We start from the raw sequence: 26,969 nt of genomic DNA on the forward strand, positions 1-26,969 counted from the left end.
ACAGAAAAACAGAGTAGCTGCGATGCCAACAGTTGCCAGGCAACAGCTGGAAGATCAGGTCAGAGACATGGGTGAATGGAAAGGGCCTTGCAAGCCATCGTAAGGACTTTGGTTTTCCTACAGGTTATGTAGGCAGCCACAGCACTGTTTTGAGCAGAGGAGCAAGGACCAGAATCACGTTCTAAAAGGATCTTGGCTGCTGAGTGTAGAACAGACCTTAACAGGGCAAGAGCAGAACAAATTGTTAGATATTGCCTACAATTATCCAGGAAAAGGACAGCAGTGGCTTAGACTAGAGTGCAGCTCAGAATGCCCCCACGTTCCATACACTATACCTTACGTAACAACATAGTTCCTAAATCCAAACAGTGAGCACTAATATTCTAAGTTTTTACTTCCTACAGTTAAAGCATTTTTACTTCCTACAGTTAAAGAAGATTTGAAATGTTTTTTCTTATCTCACCTCAAGCACCCCTGATAATCTTTTATTGAGAAATACAGAAGATAAGGAAGCACAAAGATGACCTTGTCTGCTATGAACCTGAGGTCAAAGCTAGTCCTTTAACCCACCATGCAGGGACTTCCCTGGAGGTCCAGTGGTTAAGAATCCGCCTTCCAATGCAGGGGACGCAGGTTCAATCCCTGGCCGGGAACTAAGATCCCACATGCCGCGTGGCAACTAAGCCCGTGCGCCACAACTAGAGGGCCCACACACCGCAACTAGAGAGAAGCCCACACACCGCAATGAAAGATCCTGTGTGCCACAACGAAGACCCTATGCAGCCGCATAAATAAATAATTAATTAATAATTTTTTTAAAAAGACTCCACACTCTCAATGCAGTGGGCATGGGTTTCATCCCTGGTCAGGGAACTAAGATCTCGCATGCCGCACTGCACAGCCAAAAAAAGAAAAAGACCACCAGGCACATGTTGCTTCTACAATACTTAAGGACTAATGTGTCTACTTTCAAAATCAAGTTGAATAAAAGTGAACAAAAGGGCTTCCCTGGTGGCGCAGTGGTTAGGAATCCGCCTTCCAATGCAGGGGACATGGGTTCGAGCAATGGTCCGGAAGATCCCACATGCTGCGGAGCAACAAAGCCCATATGCCACAACTACTGAGCCTGCGCTCTAGAGCCCGTGAGCCACAACTACTGAAGCCCGCGTGCCTAGAGCCCGTGCTCCGCAACAAGAGAAGCCACCGCAATGAGAAGTCTGCGCACTGCAACGAAGAGTAGCCTACGCCGCAACTAGAGAAAAGCCCGCAGGCAGCAACAAAGACATGATGCAGCCAAAAATGAATGAATGAATAAATAAATAAATAAATAGGAACAAAAGAGGACAGTGTCTTCTATTCAAGTTAACCCAAAGTAGCCAATGACAAAATTTAATCTTATCCACTCCCCATTGAAAAAAATACTAGGAATTGATAAGATTATGACAGCTAGGCAAATAAACCTTTAGTGTTTTACCACAGAAAACTGTGCAATATCTTGCTCCAAGCAGCTTCGCTGGTATGAACCAGGGACCAATACTGAATCTAAGACTGGTGAAATTACTATGAATGGTTTTGGAGAGAAAGACAGATACTTCCAAATGTGTCCAGTATACAGAGGGCCTTCTTCGCTTGGGGGGGTGAGCAAATGATGTCACACAGCCCGACCTGTTTTTGTACCACCTATGAACCACCTAACAGTTTCTACATTTTTTTTTTGGCTACCCGCTCAGTTTGCAGGATCTCGGTTCCCCGACCAGGGATCAAACCCAGGCCCCCCTGCAGTGGAAGTGCGGAGTCCTAACCACCGGACCATCAGGGAATTCCCCAATTTCTACTTTTTTTTTTTTTTAAATGGTAGAAAAATATCAAAAGTATTTAATGACGTGTGAAAATTCTATGAAATTCCAATTTCAGTATCCGTGAAGTTTTACTGCAACACAGCCAGGTTCATTTGTTTATAGATAACTGCTTTCACACTACAACAGCAAAGTAGTTGCAAAAGCGACTACAAGCAGTGGTCTCACCACTTTGCGCTGCTACAAACTGTGGTGAAGCAATTGTAACTAAAAAGCATTTCAGGGACTTCCCTGGTGGCGCAGTGGTTACGAATCCGCCTGCCAATGCAGGGGACACGGGTTCGAGCCCCGGTCCAACAAGATCTCACATGCCGCAGAGCAACTAAGCCCGTGTGCCACAACTACTGAGCCTGCGCTCTACAGCCCGCGAGCCACAACTACTGAGCCCATGAGCCACAACTACTGAGCCCGTGAGCCACAACTACTGAAGCCCGTGCACTTAGAGCCCGTGCTCCACAACAAGAGAAGCCACTGCAATGAGAAGCCCGTGCGCCCCAACGAAGAGTAGCCCCCGCCTGCTGCAACTAGAGAAAGCCCGCGTGCAGCAATGAAGACCCAAAACAGCCATAAATAAATAAATAAATAAATAAATTTTTTAAATAAATAAAAATAAAAAGCATTTCAAGTACCATGTATTCTGTCATATCACACATGGAGTGTGGGTGCTTTTTTTTTAATCCAATTAGATGGCAACACATTGTGTTTATTATGAAATGATGCCATAGCTGTGCCAAGAACACAATATGTGTCAACATTACCAAACTAAGCACTCACACAATATTCCCAACTCACAGGAAACCAACTGCTGGAAATTTTTTAAAAATTTAAAAGAGTATCTTATCATAACAGAAAACCTTCATAAAAACAAAATAAAAATAAACAAAAATAAGGCTACAACCGAAGTAAGTTTGAGTGTTGTATCTGTTAACGTAAGGAGGAAAGTCGTTTATCTATAGTGAGTTAATTAAGTTATGTTTGACTGCAAGAGCCTAAAACATGTGTCTCGAGAGAATGAACTTGTTTAAGACTATTAGCTTTTTGGTTTGAAGGGTTGAGGACAATGGGAGCAATATAAGTAGTCAATTAAAAAATAGGGCAAGTGGAGAGGAAAGGTGCTAACCTAAGTTAACTATGAAAATAAGTGAAATGAGAAGATAAAAAGCAAAAGGAACTGCATATAACCACTGTATTCTACTTGTTAAAGTTTTCTAGTTGTAAAGTTGTTAAAGGGTACAGGTTAACAATCCTGAAACCACTACACCACATACATACTGGAACTAATGAGTAAATGGATGGCAAATGGTGAGAGCCAAGTTTCTCACTGTTGGGAGTGGGAGGTTATAGATAAAAAAGGAAAAGACTAGAATGATCAATGAGGTACTGGATTAGAATTGGAGATATCAGTAATTCATGTCTAGCTTAATACAGATACAAATGAAGATATGCAGAAATATGAAATACTTACAAATATTTCTGTAAGTATATGGAATATATGTTAGTATACAGATGTATTTCCTTGCTTTGTCAGCTGAGAAGACCTGGAAGCAATAACCTTCCAGTAGCAATGTGCACACCTAGCACCCAGATCTTGATTTCTAATACCATTCTCCAATAAAAGAAACCAGGGCCCCTTCGAGAAATGGCTGAATCTAGGGCTGGGGGAGGGGATTCACAGTATGAGCTTGGGAGTATCTTATAGTGCCAGAAAGTAAGGAAGTGCTAAACAACAACAACAAAAAAACAGCACCACACACAATAAAGGGGATATGTCAAAAGGACACTCCTGTCAAACTGAAAGAGCTCTCAATAGTAAAAATCAGAAAAATTAGAACAAAATAAAGTACTGGATTATAACAAAAATACCCATGAGTCCATACTGATATAAATAAGTAACTGAATAAATAAATAAATGGATGAGAAAAGACCAATCTCCCATGCAGAAGAATTACAAATAATTTATGTATATACGCCACCCTCAAGGAGGTGGACTACAACTCTCCACTCCTTAAGTGGAGGTGAGTATGCCTAGCGATTTTCTTCCAAAGAGTACACTGTGGCAGGGAGGGGAGGGAGTAATTTTTTGGAGAAACCTAGCCAGATAATCACAGTTAACAAGAAGTCACACTGATAGCATGTATTCCTTGATATGATATGGCACTTTACCTCTGTGTTCTTTCTCCCCCAAATCCATAACACTAGTATAATCATAAGAAAAATATTAGACAAATACCAATTGAGGGACGTTCTACAATACAGCTAACCAGTACTCCTCAAAACTGTCAAGGTCACCAAAAATAAGTGTGAGAAATTGTCACAGCCAAGAGAAGCCTAAGGAGACACAACAACTTCATGTATATCCTAGATGAGATCCTGGAACAGAAAAAGGACATTAGGTAAAAACTAGGGAAATCTGGGGACTTCCCTGGTGGTCCAGTGGTTAAGACTCTGTGCTTCCACTGCAGGGAACATGGGTTCGATCCCTGGTCAGGGAACTAAAGATCCCGCATGCCACACCGTACGGCCAAAAAATTTTTAAAAACTAAAAAAAAAAAAAAAAACCTAAGGAAATCTGAATAAAGTATGAATTTCAGTTAAGTAAGAATATACCAATGTACCTATACTGGTACATTAGTTGTGACTAATGTACCATACTAATGCAAGGTGTTAACAGAGGAAATGGATATGGGGTATACATAGGAACACCCTGTACTATTTTCCGAGACTGTCTGTAAATCAAACTGTTCAAAAATAAATTTATTTTTAAAAAAAGGCAAATGATTGTGGGTGGTGTTCCACGGCTCTTGATGATTCAACAGATATTACTGATACTGCTCAGTTGTTTAGTGATGTCAATGCTAAGTCTGAAGTGACTGAACACTATGAACAAAACAGTCTGTGTGGAACAACCACTGGCAAGAATCTTTTCACAAAGGTTGAGAGAACATTAATTCAATACAATCTGAACTTGAATCTGCTAAGATGTGCACAAATAATGGTGGTAAAAACGTGTGGAGAAGAAAGGGCTTAGTTGGACAAATTTACAAAGCCTGTGAAAAATGTAAAGTATTTCAAGCAAATGGTTTATTCACTGTACTGTTCATCAGCAAGCATTCTGCAAAAAAAATCTATCACATGCTATTGAACCAGTATTGTCAAGAGTGACCTTCATTTGCTCTCAATCCACTTCTGTAGTGGATTCATCAGTTCTATGAATTTCTGTCAGAAACAGAAGGTGAATCTTGACTTGCCTACTAAACAGCAGTTAAATGGCTTAGCAGCCATAAAATTTTATTGTTTTTTTTTTTTTTTTAAGCTCAAGGCTGAATTTGAGGGATTTCCCTGGTGGTCCAGTGGGTAAGACTCCGTTTTCCCAATGCAGGGTGTCCGGGTTCAATCCCTGGTCAGGGAACTAGATCCCACATGCATGCTGCAACTAAGAGTCTGCATGCCACAACTAAGAGTCCACATGCCACAACTAAAGATCCCGCATGCTGCAACAAAGACCCGGCGCAGCCTAAATAAATACTTAAAAAAAAAAAAAAAGGGCTTCCCTGGTGGCGCAGTGGTTAAGAGTCCGCCTGCCAATGCAGGGGACACGGGTTCGAGCCCTGGTCCCGGAAGATCCCACATGCCGCGGAGCAGCTGGGCCCATGAGCCACAATTACTGAGCCTGTGTGTCTGGAGCCTGTGCTCCGCAACAAGAGAGGCCGCGATAGTGAGAGGCCCGCACACTGCGATGAAGAGTGGCCCCCACTTGCCACAACTGGAGAAAGCCCTCACACAGAAACAAAGACCCAACACAGCCATAAATAAACAAATAAATAAATAAATAAAAATTTTAAAAAAAAAAAAAAAGACTGAATTTGAAATTTTTCTGAAGAGGAATCATCCTTAAACACTATTACTGAATACTTAATGGCTTTGGAAATTAGCTTTTGCTGCACAGTTAATAACGTTTCTTAATAAATCCATTTGAAAATTAACAAGACAAAACAGCACTTCTATGGGAAACATACTACAGCAAATTAAAATGAACATACATTGTTTGAATCACAAGTAATGTTGTTACTTTTTTCATTTCCTGTACTGTCGAAAGTTAAAACAAGCAATGAGATACCCAGTCCCACACAAATTTGAAGCAGACATATTTTCTTAGCTCAAACTACAGTTTTACCGTATTTCCCCAATGCAAGTGCAAAGGAAATCTCCATATTTCAAAATCCATCTAAACACAACTGAGGAACTTCCATCTAATCTTCAATTGGAAATGATTAATGTGCAGTGTAAGAGCAGGCTAAAAAGCAAATATCGAGAAAAGAATCTAACAGAATTCTATAAAGCCTTCCAAGTGATAAATATGCTCAATTAAAATCATATGCTCCAAAAAAAAATCATACGCTCATGGATTAGTATTAGTATTTGGCAGGACCTGTGTGAAAAGATGTTTTCAAAGATGACATATGGGGACCTCCCTGGTGGCCCAGTGGTTAAGAATCCGCCTGCCAATGCCAGGGACACGGGTTTGAGCCCTGGTCCAGAACAGATCCCACATGCCTCAGAGCAACTAAGCCTGTCCGCCACAACTACTGAGCCCACGCACCTCAACTACTGAAGCCCGCGAGCCTAGAGCCCGTGCTCCGCAACAGGAGAAGCCACCGCAATGAGAAGCCCACACACCGCAATGAAGAGTAGCCCCCACTCGCCACAACTAGAGAAAGCCTGCGCACAGCAACGAAGACCCAACGCAGACAAAAATAATAAATTAATTAATTTTTAAAAAAGATGACATTTGTAAAATCTCACTACAAATTTCATCATTAACAGATGAACATTTGCCATCAATTGCTATGGACCCCAATTAAAAGTGTTATTCCCCCCAAAAGAATCCCATTCTTCTCACTAACACACCTGTATTTCAAAAACTGTATTCAATTTACATAATTTGCCTAACAAAGTCATTTAGTGCAAATGGCCAAACAAGAATAAACCCTTAATGAACAGTAATTCTCAAAACTGTAGGATCTCAAATGGTAGAAAATGTCATTTTTAAATACTTATGCCCAGCAACTTACAGTAAAGCAAATAAAATTAGTAATCCATCATCCCAAAGCAATCTGCAAAGCACTTACCAATAAATAATAGAAAAGAACACATGCTCTAAAACTAGATTGCCTAAATTTGATTGATTCCCACTCCACCAACTAACTTAGACCTGTGATAAATTTTTTTTTTTAATTTATTTATTCATTATATTTATTTTTGGCTGTGTTGGGTCTTCATTTCTGTGCGAGGGCTTTCTCCAGTTGCGGCAAGCGGGGGCCACTCTTCATCGCAGTACGCAGGCCTCTCAGTGTCGTGGCCTCTCCTGTTGCGAAGCACAGGCTCCAGACGCGCAGGCTCAGTAGTTGTGGCTCACGGGCTTAGTTGCTCCGCGGCATGTGGGATCTTCCCAGACCAGGGCTCGAACCCGTGTCCCCTGCATTGGCAGGCAGATTCTTAACCACTCCGCCCGCCACCAGTGAAGCCCTAAATTTCTTAATTAAATCTCACTATCTGTTTCTTTACCTGTAAAACTGGTTCCTACTACAAAGGGTTATGAAAATTGAGTAAATTAATATGCATAAAGTTACTGAAAGTGCTTAGCACACCATTAGTACTCAATAATAATAATTATGAATCAGGCCAATGTCAAAATGACAGAGTTAAAAGACAAGACTTCAACTAGCTGCTATAGGTAGTCACAAGGTCATTAAACAATTAATGTTCTCTCTCTTGATAATTCAGAATCTGGATTTATGGCAGACTCAGAATATAAGACACTACATCTTCGAAATCTCTTAAAGAAGCAGACCACTCTGGCAACAAACCCAAACCTATACTTGATTCCAGGCTGAATGAGCTTGACCCCTAAATGGCACCATTATTCTGTGCCCCAGGTTCTCAATTTACAACAGAGAGAGACGGATCAACATGCCATCTGTGTACCTGACAGTTCCTACCTAGACAGGTGATTTTTAAAATCTTGCTCTTAGGCTATGCAGAGGTGCCTCGGGGCAAAATTATAACCTTCTCATCTGAATCCTCTGGCCTATTCAGCATACAAGACTGTCAGGAAATCCTAACAGCTACTTTTCCAGAATTTATTTTATCACATTACAACTTTTTATAAGCTATCACCATTTCCTTACAACTTAAGCCTCTATTTCCTTGAAAAATACTAATCATGCAATATTACTAGACTATTTTGCTCCTTGAGGGCAAGTACCAGATGAAACTCCTTTTTTTGGATTCCCCGGTGTTGAATAACAAAACGAGTAAATACTAGCTAAATAATATATATATTTTTTACTATGGTAAAACATACATAACACAAGATACATACCATTTTAACCATTTTTAGGCATACAGTGCAGATCAGTGGCATTCAGCCCATTCCCACTGGTATGCAACCATCACCACCATCCATCTGCAGAACTCTTCCATCTCCCCAACACAAACCGCGCACCCATTAAACAGTAACACCCCCATCACCGCAACCACCACTCTACTTTGTCTCCATGAAGTTGACTAATCTAGGTATCTCACGCAAGTGGAATCATAGTGTTGTCCTTTTATGTCTAACTTATGTCACCTAGCATGTCTTCAAGGTTCAGCCATATTGTGGCACATGTACACAGTTTTTAAAATGGTAAAAACATGTACAGAATCACAGAACTTGAAATATTAACTTAAACTGTTTCATTTGCCTTAGCAAACTTAAAATGTTTAATTCTTCTTTTTACCTAGTTTTTTCATTTTAGTAATACATACACAGTAAAAATTTCAAACTGTACAAGAGTACATAATGAAAAGAGGTCTCCCTCCTAATTTCTACCCTCCCTATCCTCAACTTCCAGGTCCCCTCTCAGGTTTAATTTTTTACTTTGGAACACAACTGCCAACCACATGTTGCCTTGTCTTAAGGATGTCCTATTAGTAAGATACTCAGTTGGGGGACTTCCCTGGTGGTCCAGTGGTTAAGAATCCATCTTGCGGGGCTTCCCTGGTGGCGCAGTGGTTGGGAGTCTGCCTGCCGGTGCAGGGGACGCGGGTTCGAGCCATGGTCTGGGGGGATCCCGCATGCCGCGGAGCAACTGGGCCCGTGAGCCACACCTACTGAGCCTGTGCGTCTGGAGCCTGTGCTCCGCAACAAGAGAGGCCGCGACAGTGAGAGGCCCGCGCACCGCGATGAAGAGTGGCCCCCGCTTGCCGCAACTGGGGAAGGCCCTAGCACGGAAACGAAGACCCAACATAGCAATCAATCAATCAATAAATCTTAAAGTGTACAGTGGTTTAAAAAAAAAAAAAAAAGAATCCATCTTGCAATGCAGGGGATCCCTGGTCGGGGAACTAAGATCCCACATGCTGCAGGACAACTAAGCCAGCACGTTGCAACTACCGAGCCCGCATGCCACAGCTAGAGAGAAGGCCGCACGACACAACAAAAGATCCACATGCCACAACTAAGACCCAACGCAGCCCTAAATAAATAAATAAATACTTAAAAAAAAAAAAGATTCAAAACAATGAACATAAAACATTTCACAAGTATTTCAATGAGTTAACATTCACTGAGTGCACCCCATGAATAATGTCTTTGCTAGGCAGCATATTGAGGCAATAAAGAGAACAGACTCTGGCGTCACATAAAAACTAGTTTAAAGCATTCTGACTCCTTTAAGTCTCAGTTTCCTGATCTATAAGATAAGGGCAACACTATCTCATAAGCTACTGAAACGATTAAATGAGGAAAACATCTAAATCATAGTACAGTGCACAGTAATATAGCAAGGACTCAAATAATAGTAATAAACAATTGTTAATTTCCTTCACTGGGCACTATGGAAAGCACAAAGATGAATCAGAAAATCTGTGCCCTTTTAAGGTTCTTATAGATCAACAGAGCAGTTTATCTCTGCTCAGTATTATCATTATCTGCCAACACCCTGGTATTAATACAACTTCCAACCTACGTTTATAACTTTTATGGCTCTGTTTCTACACCTCACTGAAATAGTTACTTGTAAATAACTATTTGTTATTTCTCCTAGCACTAGGAGAATAAAGAGAAAGTTCATTATCATCAGATCATGTATAGGGTGTGCAGCCCTGAGTCAGTCTACAGCTAGCTTTAATCAAAGAGCAGAGAGTCGTGTGATTAAGAGACCATGATCCACTCCAATCTGACCCAGGAGCATATCAGAGTTATGGACAAATCTCACTAGAATTAGAGTCACAAAGCATTAGGAACTGGAAGCACTCTTAGAGATCATTATCTAATACAACCCTAGTTTTTACAGAAGGAAAACTGAACCCAGATAAAGGAAGAGATTTGCCCAAGAAGATGAGGCAAAACTAGAGCTAAAGGCCCTTAGCGCTCAGTGTGTCCCGGTTCTTTCCACATCATCATGCTACCTTTTACCTGTTAAAGAACCTTAAACCACAAACTTCATCCACTCTGCTCTAATTTCTCACTTTTCTTCCCAATTACTTATTATCTAACAGGAAAAAAAATTTTTAAATGTGCTTTATGAAATCTGTCTTCCCTAAATAATCTATTATTTGCCTTAAATTTACACTACTGGAAGCTACAGAGAGATGCTAAATAAAAATAAATCTAATTCACTAAAGGCCTATTTGAAAGGAAATTTCAATCCACAAAAAAACTCTTAATTTTATTTTATTTATTTATTTTTTGGCCGTGCTGTGTGGCTTACGGATCTTAGTTCCCTGACCAGGGATTGAACCTAGGCCACGGCAGTGAAAGCAGCAAGTGCTAACCACTGGACCACCAGGGAATTCCCAAAAAACTTAATTTCAGAGTTGGAAAAGTGGATGGTACATTCAGAGTATTATCTTCCACAACTGCTTACTTTCACTAAAAAAATTTATGCAAAATAGTAATTTGATTAACCCATTTAACCCAGAGCATCAGACCAGGATAACCAACTTCTAAATCAGTCACATTTCCTCTCATCTGTAAACAAGCAACAGGAGAGAGACTAAATTTGATGCCAAAATAATCTGTTACAAATATTTGTGACATTATTCTAGCAACAAATTTGGATATGATCATGTCATGCTGGAGAACCTACTAAAGTACATTCACCTTCAGAGATTTTTTTCTTTCTTATTTTTCCTTTTTAAATTACAAATTGGAAGAAGCTACTAGGTTTGACACAAAGGTCAAAACTACTTCCCAGAGTACTGCCAAATTAAAACTTATTTTCAAACAAACTAAGAAATAGTCTTATCAGCAATTTTGGAACTCTACCCAAAATGTCCACATGTATTCTGGTTCTGCTAATTCTAGAAATAAATTTGCAACTGCTTTGTAAATTTGCTGATGTTAACCCAACATCAATTTACAAACACCTTTAGGGATGCAAACCTCTTCTTCCCAGAAAATGCCAAAATCCCAAGGCCACCTCACCACTCCTAAGTACAGAGTTTCTCACAAAATGCATCTTATTTCCAAAACATTTATAAGCAATGTAACTGCTCACCACTGACCCCTACCTCACATCACAAAAAATAAACTCCAAGTGGACTTAAAAGGAAAAAAAAGCATATAAACAAACATTAAATGTGAAAAGCTTTAAAACATTTAGAATAAAATATAGGAGAATATTTGTACAAATTCCGGATAGAGGATTTGAAACAAGTTATAAGTATAAACCATAGATGTAAAGATTGATAAATATGTCTGTATGCTTTAGAAAATCAAAACGAAACCACATACTAGGAGAGTATATTTGCAATACATATTAACAAAGGATTAGAGTTCAGACTCTATATAAAGAACTCCTACAAATCAATAAAAAAGGCAAAAAACTCAATTGTTCAGATTAAAAAAAAGATTAATTTATTAAATACTTATTAAACATTTACGTATGCCAGGCACTGTCCTTGGCACTAGAGACACAACACTGACAAAAGGAGAAAGTCTCTCATCTTGTGGTTGGTGGGGCAAGACATACACTCAAGTAACTATATGTTATGTCAAGTGATGATAAATGCTAAAAATAAAAAGTGGGCTAAGGGGATGATCAATTAAAAAAAGAAGAAACCTATATGGCTAATATACATATGCAAAGATATTCATTTTCACTACTAATCAGAGAAATACAATTTAAAACTATAATAAGATATTTCATACTCACAAGAATGGCAAAAAATTTTAAAGTCTAACGACATCATGTGCCATTAAGATGTACAGCAACAGAAATGCATATATTGGGAGTACAAACTGGTATAATTCCTCTGGAGAATAATGTGATAGTTAAAGATGTGCATATACCGTGAAATACCAGAAATTCCAGTTTTAGGTATAAACCCTAGAGAAATTCTCTCAAGTCAGTAGAAAATATATACAAGAATATTCTTGGCAGCGCTCTCTGAGTACAAACAGGATACAGTACAAACTGGATAAATAAAAACTGGCACTTTCATACAATGAATACTATAAAAGAGTGAAAATGAAGAACACATATACCATGAATGAATCCCACGAACAGAAGCCTGAGCAGAAAAACAAGTTACAAAAACAAATTCTTGGTATCAAGAATCAAGAGCTAGGGACTTCCCTGGTGGTCCGGTGGTTAAGAATCTGCCTTCCAATGCAGGGGACGCGGGTTCAATTCCTGGTCAGGGAACTAGGATCCCACATGCTGAGGGGAAACTAAGCCCCCGCGCCGCAGCTACAGAGCCCACACACTCGGGAGCCTGCACACCACAACTAGAGGGAAGCCCACACGCCGCAATGAAAACCCGACGCAGCCAAAAATAAATAAATAAACATTAAAAAAAAAAAGCTACAAAAAAGCAACAACAAAAAAAGGAAAAAGAACGCTAAAAAAAAAAAAGAAACAAGAACTTCTTGGTATCAGTTGGTATTGAACAATTTACATGAAGTTTAAAACCACAAAAATACTATATTTTGTTTACAAAAGCATACATTTTTAATAGAAGTCTAGAAAAATGCATAGGTATCATAAACACCAAGTTAGAAGAGAGTTGGGGGAGAAGGGGAGAACAATTCTAGAAGACTTAGCTATGGTGGTAAAGCTTTATTTCTTAAATTTATTAAATTGATCTCTTAAATAGTCAATACATGGGCACCAGTTATACAGTATTATTCTTTGTACTTCCTACATGTCTTCAGATTGCATACTTTAAAACCATGAAAAAAAATGCTGTACAACGCTGAACACTGTTGTTGTGCTCACTTGAGACTTCATTTCTCAGTCCCTCTCTAGAGGAAAAAAGGATTAATATAACTCTCTATAATAGTGACAGAAAAGTACAAGCATTCCCACGTACCTCATAAGCTTCTTGGCCACACACATTTAAACTTTTGCAAACAACTTCCAAAGATTGAAATAGGACTCATCAAGCAATGCTTTTAAGGTTAAATCAAAGAAACAACTCCACATTGAAGGACAAGCATATGAAAGTGTATGTTGAGGGGAATTCCCTGGCAGTCCACTGGTTAGGACTCTGCGCTTCCACTGCAGGGGGCACGGGTTCCATCCCTGGCTGGGGAACTAAGATTCCGCAAGCTGTGCAGCACAGCCAAAAATAAAATAAAATAATCCTTTCTTAAAAAAAAAAAAAAGAAAGAAACAAAGAAAAGAAAGTATATGTTGAATACAGGCAGACTGATTAAGAGTAAGAATTTTGCAAATGTGACCGACATGGATTAGAATCCTGACTCCACTACTGTGCAGGCCTGAACAAGGTGTGTAATCTTACTAAGTTTCTCATATCAAAAAACAGATACACTGATCTTATAAAATTATCATAGGATTAAACGAATCAATGTATGTAAAGCACATAGCACACTGTATTCTAAAAGAGCAGTTTGAAAAATAAAAACAAGAAAGTTGGAAGGGAAAGGATAACGGTGGATAGCCTCAACAATGAGAATTTTATTTTCCCAAATTGTTTCAGTAGTGAATCAAGATTTTATACTTACATTAAGGCTTTTTCCCCCAGTAACATGCTTACATAACCACCAAACAACAAATTAAATCCTTAAAGATATTTCCATTTCCAGAATCACCTTTAAAAAAACTTAGCTGATACTCAAATACCTGTCCAATGCAAAGGAGAGATCCAGCTAAATCCCTAGCATTTTGTTTAATTCCACATTGGGTCCAATTCAGGTGCTGACTACTCAGGGAGAAAACAAAATTACGCTAAATGCTATATAACTTGTATCAAGAAATACAGTCAAGGGACTTCCCGGCGGTCCAGTGGTTAAGACTCCGCGCTCTCAATGCCGAGCGCACGGGTTTGATCCCTGATCAGGGAACTAAGATCCCACATGCCGCACAGCGCAGCCAAAAAAAGAAAAAAAGAAACATAGTCAAGAAAAAGTTGTGAATATTTTCTACAGAAAACTAGATTATTCATGAGTTACTATACAAAAGGCTGAGTTTTGTACACATAATGCATCCAAAAAGTGTATCCAGAAAAAAAAAAAAAAGTGTATCCAGGACGTACAATTTTGATTTGAACAATGTTTTCCTACACAGTAAAAGGAGTAAAGGCAGGAGGATGAACAATACAGAAGACAAAGCCTGTATCCCTACAGCTCTGCAATGATATTTAATACAGAACAAGGAAACCAAAGATCCTCTCCTCAGAAAGCACCTCCTATTTCTTGTTCACAGCTCTAGGATTAGTTACCAGAATAAGATCAGGTGAGAAGGGAAAGCTCAAGATTCCAGATGGAATAACACATTGTTATAATATTATATATACATATTATATCTGGAACTTAAGTTACAACTTATGTATACTTCTGACCAGCACATAAAATCTTAGTTTCCTAAAAACCCCAGCAATGCTAGTTGACAACTTCAAAATTAAACAGTTAACCTTTGATTTACATTCATGGCTCATGTATGAAAATACCTCAACACATTAATGGTCAGGGCAGGTACCAGATTTTATCAGGAAGCTGCTCTTTGGGCTAACCATGTTAAAATTTTTTTCATTAAGCTGCCTTCTCTCAAAGAGAAGATGTTTCAAAAATATTAAAAAATGATAATAAATGATATGACAAAGCATTTGCAATAATTAAATGACACTCTATGTATCGTTCTTTCAATGAATTTTGGATCCACTGCTTCTGAACCAAGAGTCCAACAATTTGTTGAAGAGATGGTTCACTGCAGTGGCTAAACTCAAATGACATTCAAAACAATTACATCTGAGAATTTCTAGTGCTCAACTAACACTGTTCATTCAACTGTCAAAACAGCACAAGGAAAAAAAAAAACAGCCCTAGACTAATTCTATTTGTGCCTAAACTTACGTGAGATAGGATTTTCATCACTTTTACATATCCAAACCATTTAATAACCATTTAGTAATAAAAGAAATGATGGCATGTGACTATGCTAAGTTGCATAAGATACCGAACTATACAATTTTTCATGTATTCTTTATATTAGTGTCAAAATATATATGCTGTAATTCTCTCAAAATAAGGAAGGTAGGAAGGAAGGCGTATTTTCATTTTAAAGATGGAAAGACACAAAAAGCTAGGCAAGGGAATTCCCTGGGGGTCCAGTGGTTAGGACTCTGCACTCTCACTGCTGAGGGCCCGGGTTCAATCCTTGGTCAGGGAACTAAAATCCCACAAGCCGTGCTGAGCGGCCAAAAAAAAAAAAAAAAAAAAGCTAGGCAAATATTATTGATTCTGAAATACATCTTCTGTCATTCTATTTGCAGCAAGGCGAATCAAAAAGCCTCTGCAGTCGGCTGGTAGATTCAAGTCCATTTATTCTTGAAGAGAAATTTAAATAATTTAACTCTGGATCTAATAAGCATGACAATAACAAAACGGGATGTTCTGTTATGTGAGGACTCCCCTAATTTACTGGTCAGTCCACTCCCTGGACCCTTACTCTGAGCAATACAGCAGATGCTAAGAGTGCAAGTTTAGAGTCAGACCTCGGTTCAAATCTTATCTCTTCCTAAATTAATCTCTTATGCCTCAACTTTATCATTTGTAAAACAAGAAACTCTTCACTTACCCTGTAAAATACAGGATTAAATGAGATAATGCATGTAAAGTGCTTAAATAAGCATTTACTTTGAAAAAAATCTCAATCTATAAAAGTTCTTCTTTAATATTTAGGTTGACCTTATATCCAGGTTTGCTCAAGATAGTCAGTTTACACTTGCTGTCCCAGTGTATTAATAGCATCCCCTCTCTCAATAGTGTCCTGGTTCAAAAAGATAAATTATATGGTCACAATATTAATTTGACAAAAGTAAATCTAACTTGAGACAAACATCATTAAATCAGAGGAAAGGGAACTATTCCAGCTAAGAACTGGCACTCAAAATCTCTCTATCCAAGCACGTATAAATTAAAGAAATGATGGTCACATTTAGGTGTGTAAATTGTACCTCTCTGTCCTCCCCCAAAGAGACTCATAAGAGTTCAATCATAAATATTGAACTCTAGCTAATGATATGCATGTTGAAGCGTTTAAATATAAAATGTACTGATTTCTGCAACTTACTTTAAAATGCTTCAAAAAAAATAAGGAAATGGGCAAAGGACGTGAACAAATATTTCTCAAAAGAAGATATACAAATGGTCCACAGCATATGAAAAGAGGACATCACTAATCAATAGGGAAATGCTAATCAAAGCTACCCCACACCCATTAGAATGGCTACTATTTAAAAAAAAAAGAAAAGAGGAAGGAAGAAACGGAGGGAAGGAGGGAGGGAAGGAGGGAGGGAGGGAGGGAGGAAATGCTGGTGAGGATGTGGAAAAATTGGAGCTGTAGCTGGGAATGTAAATGGTGCAGCCACTGTGGAAAACAGCAGAGAATGGCAGTTCCTCAAAAAACTAAACATAGAATTACCATATGATCCAGCAATTCCACTTCTGGGTATATACTCAAAAGGACTGAAAGCGAGGTCTTGAAGAGATATTTGTACACCTAGGTTCACAGCAGCATTATTCACAATAGCTAAAACGTGGAAACAACCCAAGTGTCTGACTAATGGATAAATGGATAAGCAAAATGTGGTATATACCTACATACAATGGAATATTATGAAGGGAAATTCTGACATGTTACAACATGGATGAACCTTGAGGACGTTATGCTAACTGAAGTGAGCTAGTCACAAAAAGACAAATACTCTTTGATTCCCCTTATATCAGGTACTTAGAGCAGTCTAAACCTAAGAGACAAAGTAGAATGATGGTTGTCAGAGGCTGGGGATGGAAGGGAGAATGGGGACTGACTATTTAATGGGGTATAAAGTATCGATTTTGCAAGATGAAACATTCTGGAGATGAACAGTGATGATGGCTGCACAACAGTGAATGTACTTAATACCACTGAACTGCACACTTAAAAATTATTATCATGGTAAGTTTTATGTTCTGTATATTTAGCCACAACAAAAAAACCTGGAAAAAAAATACGGTGGAGTGATGAGTATAAAGATATGTGATAAAGCAAACATAGCAAAATGCTAACAAATGTAGAATCTAGGTGGCAGGCATATGGGTACTCACTGTACAATTCTTTCAACTTTCCTGCATGCTTGAAATCTTTCATAATAAAACACTGGAGGAAAAAAAAATCAAAGAAATTTTCATCCCTACGAAAAACACTTGATGCAGAGCAACTAACCTACCCAGTATAAGAGAAACACGAGCCTAAAGAGATGAGAGAATGTAAAAGCCAACTTACACTAAATCTTCTAAAAGTTCATTTTAGCCACATTCAATGAGATCATCACAACTGTAATAACACTAACACAGTGGGAATATATTTGCCTACCCTAGCCCCAAAATAACAAATTAAGATTTAGCTCATCCAACATAAATAACCAATATTCTGAAGGCAATATTTGAAGCCCCAATTTAAGCAATAAATCCATCCACTTCTAAAAAATAACTAACCTGGACAGAAATTAAATCCCAAAAGTACATCAATTAGTAAAGATCTGTATATCACGTTATTTTCATTTTAGTAAATGCCTAGCACTTAGTAGACATTTAATAAGTATTTAATGCCTTCTTTCCCCAAAAAATGAAAAGCCAAACAATGCCAAAAACAATCCATGCATGAATCTCAATTCCAGTTCCTGCTCAGTTGTTTTTAAAGTGAAGAACAGAAACTCTAATAGGTTAAAAAAAACTCTAATCCAGAACTAGGAGGTTTAGCAAAATTGTCCCCATGTTTTCCCCTTTGGCCACATAGGTAGCATTCTCTCTGCATTCTGAACAAACCCATTGTGGGCTAAGAGGTAAAAAGAGTTTAAATATTATGAAAATGGTGATGCATAAATGATAGCCAAAGGAAAGTCCAAAATCCTTTTGTAAAGGGGAGAAAACTGCAACTACTATGAGGCCCCACCTATCATATGCAGAAGCAATGCTGACAAAAACATGAAAAAACAATCTAGATCCACGCTAACAGAACTTTCTGAGATGAGGAAAATGTTCCATATCTATGCTACTCAAAATGGCAGCCACCATTCACATGTTGCTGCTACTGACCACCTGAAATATGGCTAGTGTGAAAACCATACTAAGTAAATATACTAAGTATTTAATTTTAATTAACTCAAAGTGAGCTAGCCACATTTGGCTAGTGGCTACCAAAATGAACTGTGCAGATCTAGACCACAGACCACATATTTAAGGTAATTTTTCCCCAACAGAATCTAAAGCTCAGTACATGCTTAATAAACACTGACTAAGGAGGAAATGGAGAGTCAGAAAGGCTTTTGAACAGAACAAAAGGATCAATTCTGGGCATTTTTCTACACATTGTATTGTGTCAACAAATATGGTGCTCCAATCTACATCTCTTTTCTACCTAGCATTCCACTGTACACACATGCTATAACATAAGCAGTTCCCTAGTGTTGTACATTTAGGTTGCCTTTAATTTTTCACTTAATGTAACACTGTAATGATTATCCTTATCTTTAAGGACCTGTGCAATTATTTCCTTATGGTATATTCCTAAAAGCACAGGTACATTGTGTTGTTCTCCGGAACAGCTACAGCACCTTATATTGCTACCAGGAGTACTTGAGAATGTCCATTTCCCCACACCCTCACCAACAATAGCCGTCATATTGTTTTTTTTTATCATGATGGAGATCTGAGGGAAAAAATGGTACTTCATTTTTGATTTAATCTGTATCTCTCATTTTCACGTGATTTATTCTTTCAAGTTAACGTAATTTTCAAAAAGGTTAGCCAACTGTTCCAGAGCTGTTTACTGAATAATTAAGTCATCCTTCCCTCACAATCTTGAAATACCAACTTAATCATGTACTCAGCACTTTCCATATGCTATCAGTTGAGGGCTCTGGGTGTTTCTCACTGTCCTTTCAGATTTAGTGCCATATAACTACTTCCCTTTCCCAAGTAGCTAACAAGCAATCCATCTTCCATATATAATAAAATTAATTTGTTGAATCCCTACTATGTGCCCTGGCACTGGGCTAATCATCTAGCCATCACAATAACCCTTGTTGGAGGTAGGTAAGAGATTTCCATCTCCATCTGAAATTGAACAGATACACTGAAGGGTTAAGCAACTTGCCCCAAGGTCCCAGTTTAATTAAAAACAACAAAAAACTGGTAAGAAACAAGGACTTCCATTTCTCATCTCATTCCAAGGTCTCTAGGTACCACAGATCATATATCTCTATGACCATGCCCTATTAAATGAACACTGCAGCTGAAAATATTCTGCTAAAAGTGGAACAGAAAATATCCCCTACCAAACCCCAAAGTACAAAATATCAATGCAGCACCTCAGACTGAAATGGGGGTGGGCTATTCAGAGCCTGGCCAGCTTAGCCTCCTTCCCTCATAATGCCTGAGGCACCTCCTCACTCCAGAGTATTTTAAAACCTCCTGTCCCACCTATACTTGGCTAAACTTACCAAAAATTCAAGGAAAACAATCATTACCACAGCCTACCTACAGAGTTACCTCAGTTTTACAGAACAGCCTTTAGAGAATGAGTTTTGAATACAAATTTTTATAAATTATTATAACTCATATATAATAGATGTACACATTTTAAAGATACATTTCAGTGAGTTTTGACAAAATATACTATGTAAACACCAACCCAACAATAGAATACTTTTATCACTCCAGTAAGTACCCTCTTGCCCCTTGGCAATCTCCTCACCAACCGCCATACAAATTATTTTCAACAGGTAGCTTAACAGAATCTGAGTAAGCTGGAACTCGATAGTGGGAGCACTTCCAGAGACTGCCACCCAGTCAGCCATCTATTTATTCCCATATTAATTCATCCTTTCTCTCAATATTTACTAAGCCTCTTCTATTTAACAGAGAATGTCCTAAGTGTAGGGATTCAGCAGTGAATCAAACAAATCCCTGCTTCACTCTCTAAAGAGGTGAAGACACAATAGATGAAAAATAAATAATGTCCCATAGTAATAACGCGGGGTTGGGGAGGGGTATTGGCTAATGATCAGAGTACCATTATAGATAAGGTCGTCAAGGAAAGCCTCTCTCAGAACACTGTCCAATGTGATACATGCATACAAAGGGACATCAAAACTGCCAGAGTGGGACTTCCCTGGAGGTCCAGTGCTTAGGACTCCGCGTTTCCACTGCAGGGGGCGCGGGGTTTGATCCCTGGTCTCCCTGGTCGGGAAACTAAGATCCCACATTCCGCGTGCTGTGCAGCCAAAAAAAAGGCTTTGTAAAGGATAACTTTATTACACCTGAAACAAGAATTTTTTTTACATTAAAAAATTTACCCAATTCTTTTTCTTTATTGGGCAACCCCACTCTGGCGCCTGACCAACTTCCTCAATCTCCTTCATTTTTAAAGTTTTTTTCTGATAGCCCATAGTCTGGTAGCCAAAGGTTTTAGTCAAGACTCTAGAACACATAGGACACATCCTTTAGATACAATGGGATCATCTTCTGGGAAACCCTGATACAGTGGAGGGTCCTGGAGTGAAGAAATCTCTACGGTAACTTCAGAAAGCAGTCTCACCTCTATGACTTCCTCTATCAATCCTTTCTGTATGGACTTCCCCGGTGGTCCAGTGGTTAAGACTCCATGCTCCCAATGCAGGGGGTCCGGGTTCAATCCCTAGTCAGGGAACTAGATCCCACATGCCTCTACTAAAAGCAATGAAGATCCTGCACGCCGCAACTAAGACCCAGCACAGCCAAATAATTTTTTTTTTTAAATCCTTTATGTATCCTGCCCTTTTTATTAAAATAGACAAAAATAAAATTGAGTTATGAACCTCTCCAAAAAACACACAGGATTTCTGAAAGCAAAGCGATGGACTTCACAAACGCATACATTAACACACACACACACACACACACACACACACACACACACATATACACACTTTTGCCTCAGGACAGGCACCAAAAGTCTTCTAATTAGACATTCAGCAACTTCTTTTGCTTGGCCTTCTATCTTCTGAAACAAGCCAAGCTGTGCAGTTACTGCACTCCAGATGCTACAAAGCAAATCAGGCAGAACAAAAATGAGGACACCACACATGTGCCAGCTAAAAAGGCATGGGCAGGGGTCAGATCAATGCCTTTTGCCTTCTAAAAGCCCTTGGGTTTCTTTAGTGTGGAAACAAAATAATTCAATGTTTTGGGCCCTCCCCTCCCCACTGCACTGCTCCATCTCCTTCTTCTGAAGTTATCTAAAATTTCCTTTTTTATTTTAAAGAAGAAACAAAAGAAAGAAATAAAGCACCAAAGCAGAAAAAAAAATTTTTAGTGGTGATATAAGGACGTGCCCAACTATAAAAGATTGCTGCTGCAAGCAGAAACACAGGTCCATGGCTGCCAGATCTGATTTTTCAAAACAGCCTGAATCCACATTTTTACATGAAATCTCCCTGTTTTTCACTGTTGACAACTAATTCAAATTTACAACACTGTGTGAGCCAAACAAAACACATCTGCCGACTGGATTTAGTCCATGAGCCTTCAGTCTTCAACCTCTGCCATAAAAAGAAAAATACATGGTTCTTTCAGTGGTAGAGCTCTAACTCTGCGGAAAAAAGCACACCCTATGCTTCCAGTAACACACTATCATCTGAAAAATACACTACAAAATATATAAACATACATATGAAACCCCTAACTGTTAGAAAGGAAAGCAAGAAGAAAACAATCTCACTCTTCACACACTAAGGTACTCCACTTCTACCACTAAAATAGGAACTGTAAACAAAACCCAATGGAAGAAAACAGTAGGAATGGATAGGATTTTCGTGAAACTGAGCTCACTAATGTTTAGCTTCCTCAGTATGTGCATCGGCCCGTAACTCCTAGAGAAAAAGAAACTAAAAGGTGATTTTCCTGTGGCACAGCATTTAACTTTGGTTTAAAACATACAAAATACGATTCCCTAAAGAAAGGCAACCTTGGGCTTCCCTGGTGGCGCAGTGGTTGAGAATCCGCCTGCCAATGCAAGGGACACGGGTTCGAGCCCTGGTCCGGGAAGATCCCACATGCCACGGAGCAACTAAGCCTCTGTGCCACAACTACTGAGCCTGTGCTCTAGAGCCCATGAGCCACAACTACTGAAGCCCTTGCGCCTAGAGCCCGTGCTCCAAAACAGTAGAAGGCACTGCAATGAAAAGCCCACTCGCCACAACTAGAGAAAGCCCGCACGCAGCAATGAAGACCCAACGCAGCCAAAAATAAATAAATAAAATAAATTTTTTTTTTAAAAAAGGCAATCTTTTAGAAAGGGTACCCATGACTCTTAACTCTCCTGGTAAGCCACGGGCAATTACTTTTTTATGGGTTATAAACCTGCACAAAGAGCCCACGTGCAGCAGCTAAGACCTGGCGCAGCCAAAAAAAAAAAAACCTGCATTACAAACCCTACAGCACTGGTTCTTAAATTTTGAGATTCCAATGAATGATGGAAGGTAATGACCCTTTGAGAAAATGCACTTCCCTCACAAAAATTTTAGAGTTCATGAGCTCCCTGTAGTCCATGGACCGTACTAAGAACGTCTTGCTCTAGAGAATATTAAAACTACCTGATCTCAAAACCCTCCGCTTCTTCCCACCAACGCATCTCCACTCCATCTCCCTACTTCAGGCAACTATCATCTCCAGGCTACACCAGTACAATAGCCTCTTAACTGATAGCCCCACAATCCATTTTCTACACCCTTGGCAAAAGCGATTTTAAAATGTGAATCTGGGGACTCCCCTGGTGGCGCAGTGGTTAAGAATCCGCCTGCCAACGCAGGGGACGCGGGTTTGATCCCTGGTCCGGGAAGATCCCACATGCCGCGGAGCAACTAAGCCCGTGCGCCACAACTACTGAGCCTGCGCTCTAGAGCCCGCGAGCCACACCTACTGAGCCCGTGTGCCACAACTACTGAAGCCCGCGTGCCTAGAGCCAGTGCTCCACAACAAGAGAAGCCACCGCGCGATGAGAAGCCTGCGCACCACAACGAAGAGTAGCCCCCGCTCACCACAACTAGAGAAAGCCCGCACGCAGCAATGAAGACCCAATGCAGCCAAAAATAAAAAATAAATTAATAAAAAAAAAATACCTGTACTAGTTATGCTATTAAACTAATATGCTAAAGAACTACTACTACTGCTGCTGCTATGACTACTATTACCACCACCACCGCTAGAATTGGACTGTACCTAGTCTGCAGACTAAAAACACCAGTCTCCAAAACCGGAGATCTTTCACTAGTGCTAAGAGATGTAAAAAGCAGAGATGGAACTGTATTGAACGTAAAGGCTTTTAGTTAAACAGTTCCTAACAGAAACTTCAATCCACTCTTCTACAAAATACAATCAAGCTTAAATGGCTGCAGAAAAAAACTGCTTTTGATATTGCTAAAGTGTGTATACTAATTCACAAAACAAATTTCCCAGTAGAGAACAAACTAAGCCCAGTTTGTTCCACAAGTTGTTCATGGCAGCAGCCAGCTTTGGCTCTTTAACAGGCTTGATACACACATCAGTCTGTCTAGATAACAGGAAAAACTACAACAAACAGTACTGCCACAAACAAGAAAAGGGAGGGCCATCTGAAAGGGGAAGAAAAAGACGGTGTGATACGTGCCTTTCCACTCTGGGCCTACAACCTATAAATTCTAAAAGCGACTATAATGATAATAGTGCTTAATATATGGTAGGTAATGAGCTAAGCGGTTTTCAATTTACCTCATTTAACCTTCACAGTTACCCTATAAAATAACCAGTGTTGCCGCTATTTTGCAGATAAGAAAACTGAAGGACCTGGAAGTAAAGCTCCTCGACCTGAAACCAAAAGCTAGCAGAGCCAAAACTTGAACCCAGGCAGCTGGCTCCAGGATCCTTCCGTTACGCTGCCACCAGAAGCTTCATCGGCTCTCTCCCGCCAGGCTCTACCACGCTCTGAGGCTTTTCCTTCAATCCAATGAACAACCTCCCCGTAAACACTCAACTACCACTGACGGCTCCAACTGCTGGGCACCAGCGCTACTCGCCAGTTTCTGCCGCCATACTCCATCCCTAAGACTTAGAAAGGCAAAGAGAATAACTGATAAAAGTTGCTTAGGTGCTAAGGGAGATGAAAGAAATTACCTTATTCAGGCAGAACACACGCCAATTACTACTGGAACGCAAGTCGGCCTCACCTCCAGCGTTAAGAGAAATGAAAGTGGGCTCACCAATGTTCCCGTGCGTGATAAATGTGGACTATACCTCCTCTGGCCACAAGGCAGAAAAGAACGGAAGAGGTACCAACATTTACTGAGTGCCAGCCACATGCGCCCTAGAAGAAGACAGATCCAGGCCAATGGAGATTAGGCTGGGGGGAAGGGCACTCAAGAGTTCCGGGAAAAGGAGAAATCCAAATAATAGGATTCACCCGCCTAAGGGGGGAGACAGAGGAGGTGGAGGCCCCTCCCTGGCAGCTTGCAAGCAAGAAAAAGAAGGATAGGGGGTGCTCCGGAGAAAACGCGGCCCTGAGCGTCGGGAGCTAGGCCGGAGCGAGGGGAAGCCCTGAAGGGCGGGGAGGGGGAGGAGCCGGAGCGAGCAGGGCCCGCTCAGAAGAAGCCGAGGAGCAGGCGAGGGGGAGCGGCTCCGCGCCAGGCCTGCCGGGCGCCCTGAGCCAGCGGCCGCGGAGAAAAGATAAAAGACGAAACGAGTGGAGCAGACTGAGCTGCCCTAATTCCTATCAAAGGCCCTCACTCACCTGGGCCCACCTCAGCGATCGCAGCAGCAGCCTCGCAACGGCACAACCGGCCCGAACCTGCCCCCCGCCCGACAGCGCGCCCCGCGTCCCAGCTCTCCGACGGCGTCAGCTGCGGCGTCGCCCCGCGGCCTCCTGGGAAATGTAGTCCTAGGTCCCGCTTTCCTGGCCAGCTTGACGGTCTACGGAACTACGTTTCCCACAAGGCAAGGCGAGCGCCGGGCCCGCCGCTCTGCGTCACGCGCCAGGTTGTCGGCAGTCACGTGGGCTGATCCGTTCCGTCCCCTCCCCCCGCCTGGGTGGCCTGGGGAAGAAGGAGGGAGGTGGACGGAAGGGGCGGGGGCGTTGCTGACGCCAAGGCCCCCACCATTTTGGAAGCAGTCTGGAGCAAGGGCCTGAGCCCCACCCACTCGCGGCCTCCCTTCGTAGTCGGAAAGTCTCTGAGCTGGGAATCTGCTAGCCTGGCTTTCGGTCTCTGCCCTGCCACCTTTCGCTTCGTGACCTTGAGCAAATCTCCCCTCTCTGAGCCTCCGTTTCCTCCCCTATGAAATGAGACTCTTAATTTCTACCCCACAGAGTTGTTGCGGGACTCCGACAAAGTACGGCACACGAAAGTATCTACTACCCTGAAAGCGCGACCCAAAATGAATTTGTTTTTATTGTGACAGTGTGCTCCTATGGAGACCCAGAAGCCCGGGTGGGCAAAGCTCTCTCCACCCTCATCTCCCGCCACCGCTGCCCCCCACCTCCAACGACAATGGGAGCACATAAAGAGGTTTTAAAGAGTGTGGTCCTGTAAAGCTTATTAAAGTGGATGCCCTCACCTATAGAACCAGAAATTTCCCGGGAGGTATAGCCTTGGAATCTGCATTATAAACAGACTTCTCCAGTGATTCTTAACGCACATAGAAGTCTGACAACCACGGCATTTATCAAGGTTTTTGCACAGGCTGGTTTGCGCTAGAATTCCTACCCTACTGAACGCCAAGCTTTAAGACTGAGCTCCAATGTCACCTCTTCTGTGAAGCCTTCCAAGTTTACTAGCTCTTCCTCATCTCTGTCCTCCCACAGTACATTTCCATCTTATATATCAAGGACTGTGTTTGTCTTCCCCACCAGACTGTGAGCTCTTTAAAACAAAGATCAGTTTTGATGGATTTCTGTATCCCCAGGACAAAGTAAACAAAGTAAAGGTGAAAAAAAATATTGAATCTATTCTTCCTGCGAGAAAAACTCACTAGGCTCAACTCAAATCTCACATGGTGCCACATCAGCTCTCACCCTTACTGGCCTCAGCAGCATTCCTTCCACACTGTTTTCTTTCTTTGAGCATTTCCTGTAGGCTGCATGCTGTGTAGTGTTTCTTGAGAGGTTCTGTTTCAATTTCATTTTCAATTCACAGATTTTCTGAGTGTCTACTATAGGCTATGCCTAGTGCAAGATACTAGGAACACGGTGGTAAACTAGGTAGATACAAAAATACATAGTCATTACTCTTTATTTCCAAAACACCTCTGTGTTCGATCTCTTACCTTTCTCCTACCTCTGCCCCTTCCCTAGCCCATAAACTTACCCCATAGTTCTAGCCTCCTCTCTCTCTTCTCATTCAACCTCTCTCCCTGAGTGACCTCTCTCCTTAAGTGACTGGCACACTCAGGTAGCTTTTGCAGCTCTTCTGTGAATTTTACTCCCTTATCTATGTCTTAGCATCAACTCAGTTCCAGATGTTTGTCACCATACCCTGATTTCCCACTGGTATCTCAAACTGAACCTGCAGAAAACTGAACTCTTTTCTCCAATAAGCATTACCTAATAAATTGTG

General features: G+C 40.6%; 1 protein-coding gene across 3 annotated transcripts in view; it reads right to left on the reverse strand.

Moving 5' to 3' along the window:
• Positions 1 to 25,292, reverse strand: part of THRAP3 (thyroid hormone receptor associated protein 3) — a 72,627-nt gene extending 47,335 nt beyond the window's left edge. Inside the window, exon 1 of one of the 3 annotated variants that reach the window (XM_082415576.1) lies at positions 25,151 to 25,292. The gene's annotated coding sequence lies outside the window, so the exon portion shown is untranslated. Of the gene's footprint in view, positions 1 to 24,537; positions 24,925 to 25,150 lie in introns of those variants that run through there. The other 2 variants (XM_082415577.1, XM_082415578.1) reach the window with 2 other exon arrangements.
• Positions 25,293 to 26,969: the final 1,677 nt, after the last annotated feature.

The sequence above is a fragment of the Balaenoptera physalus genome (genome assembly GCF_965194825.1).
Source record: "Balaenoptera physalus genome assembly, chromosome: 1".
In the NCBI taxonomy this organism is placed as follows: Eukaryota; Metazoa; Chordata; class Mammalia; order Artiodactyla; family Balaenopteridae; genus Balaenoptera; species Balaenoptera physalus.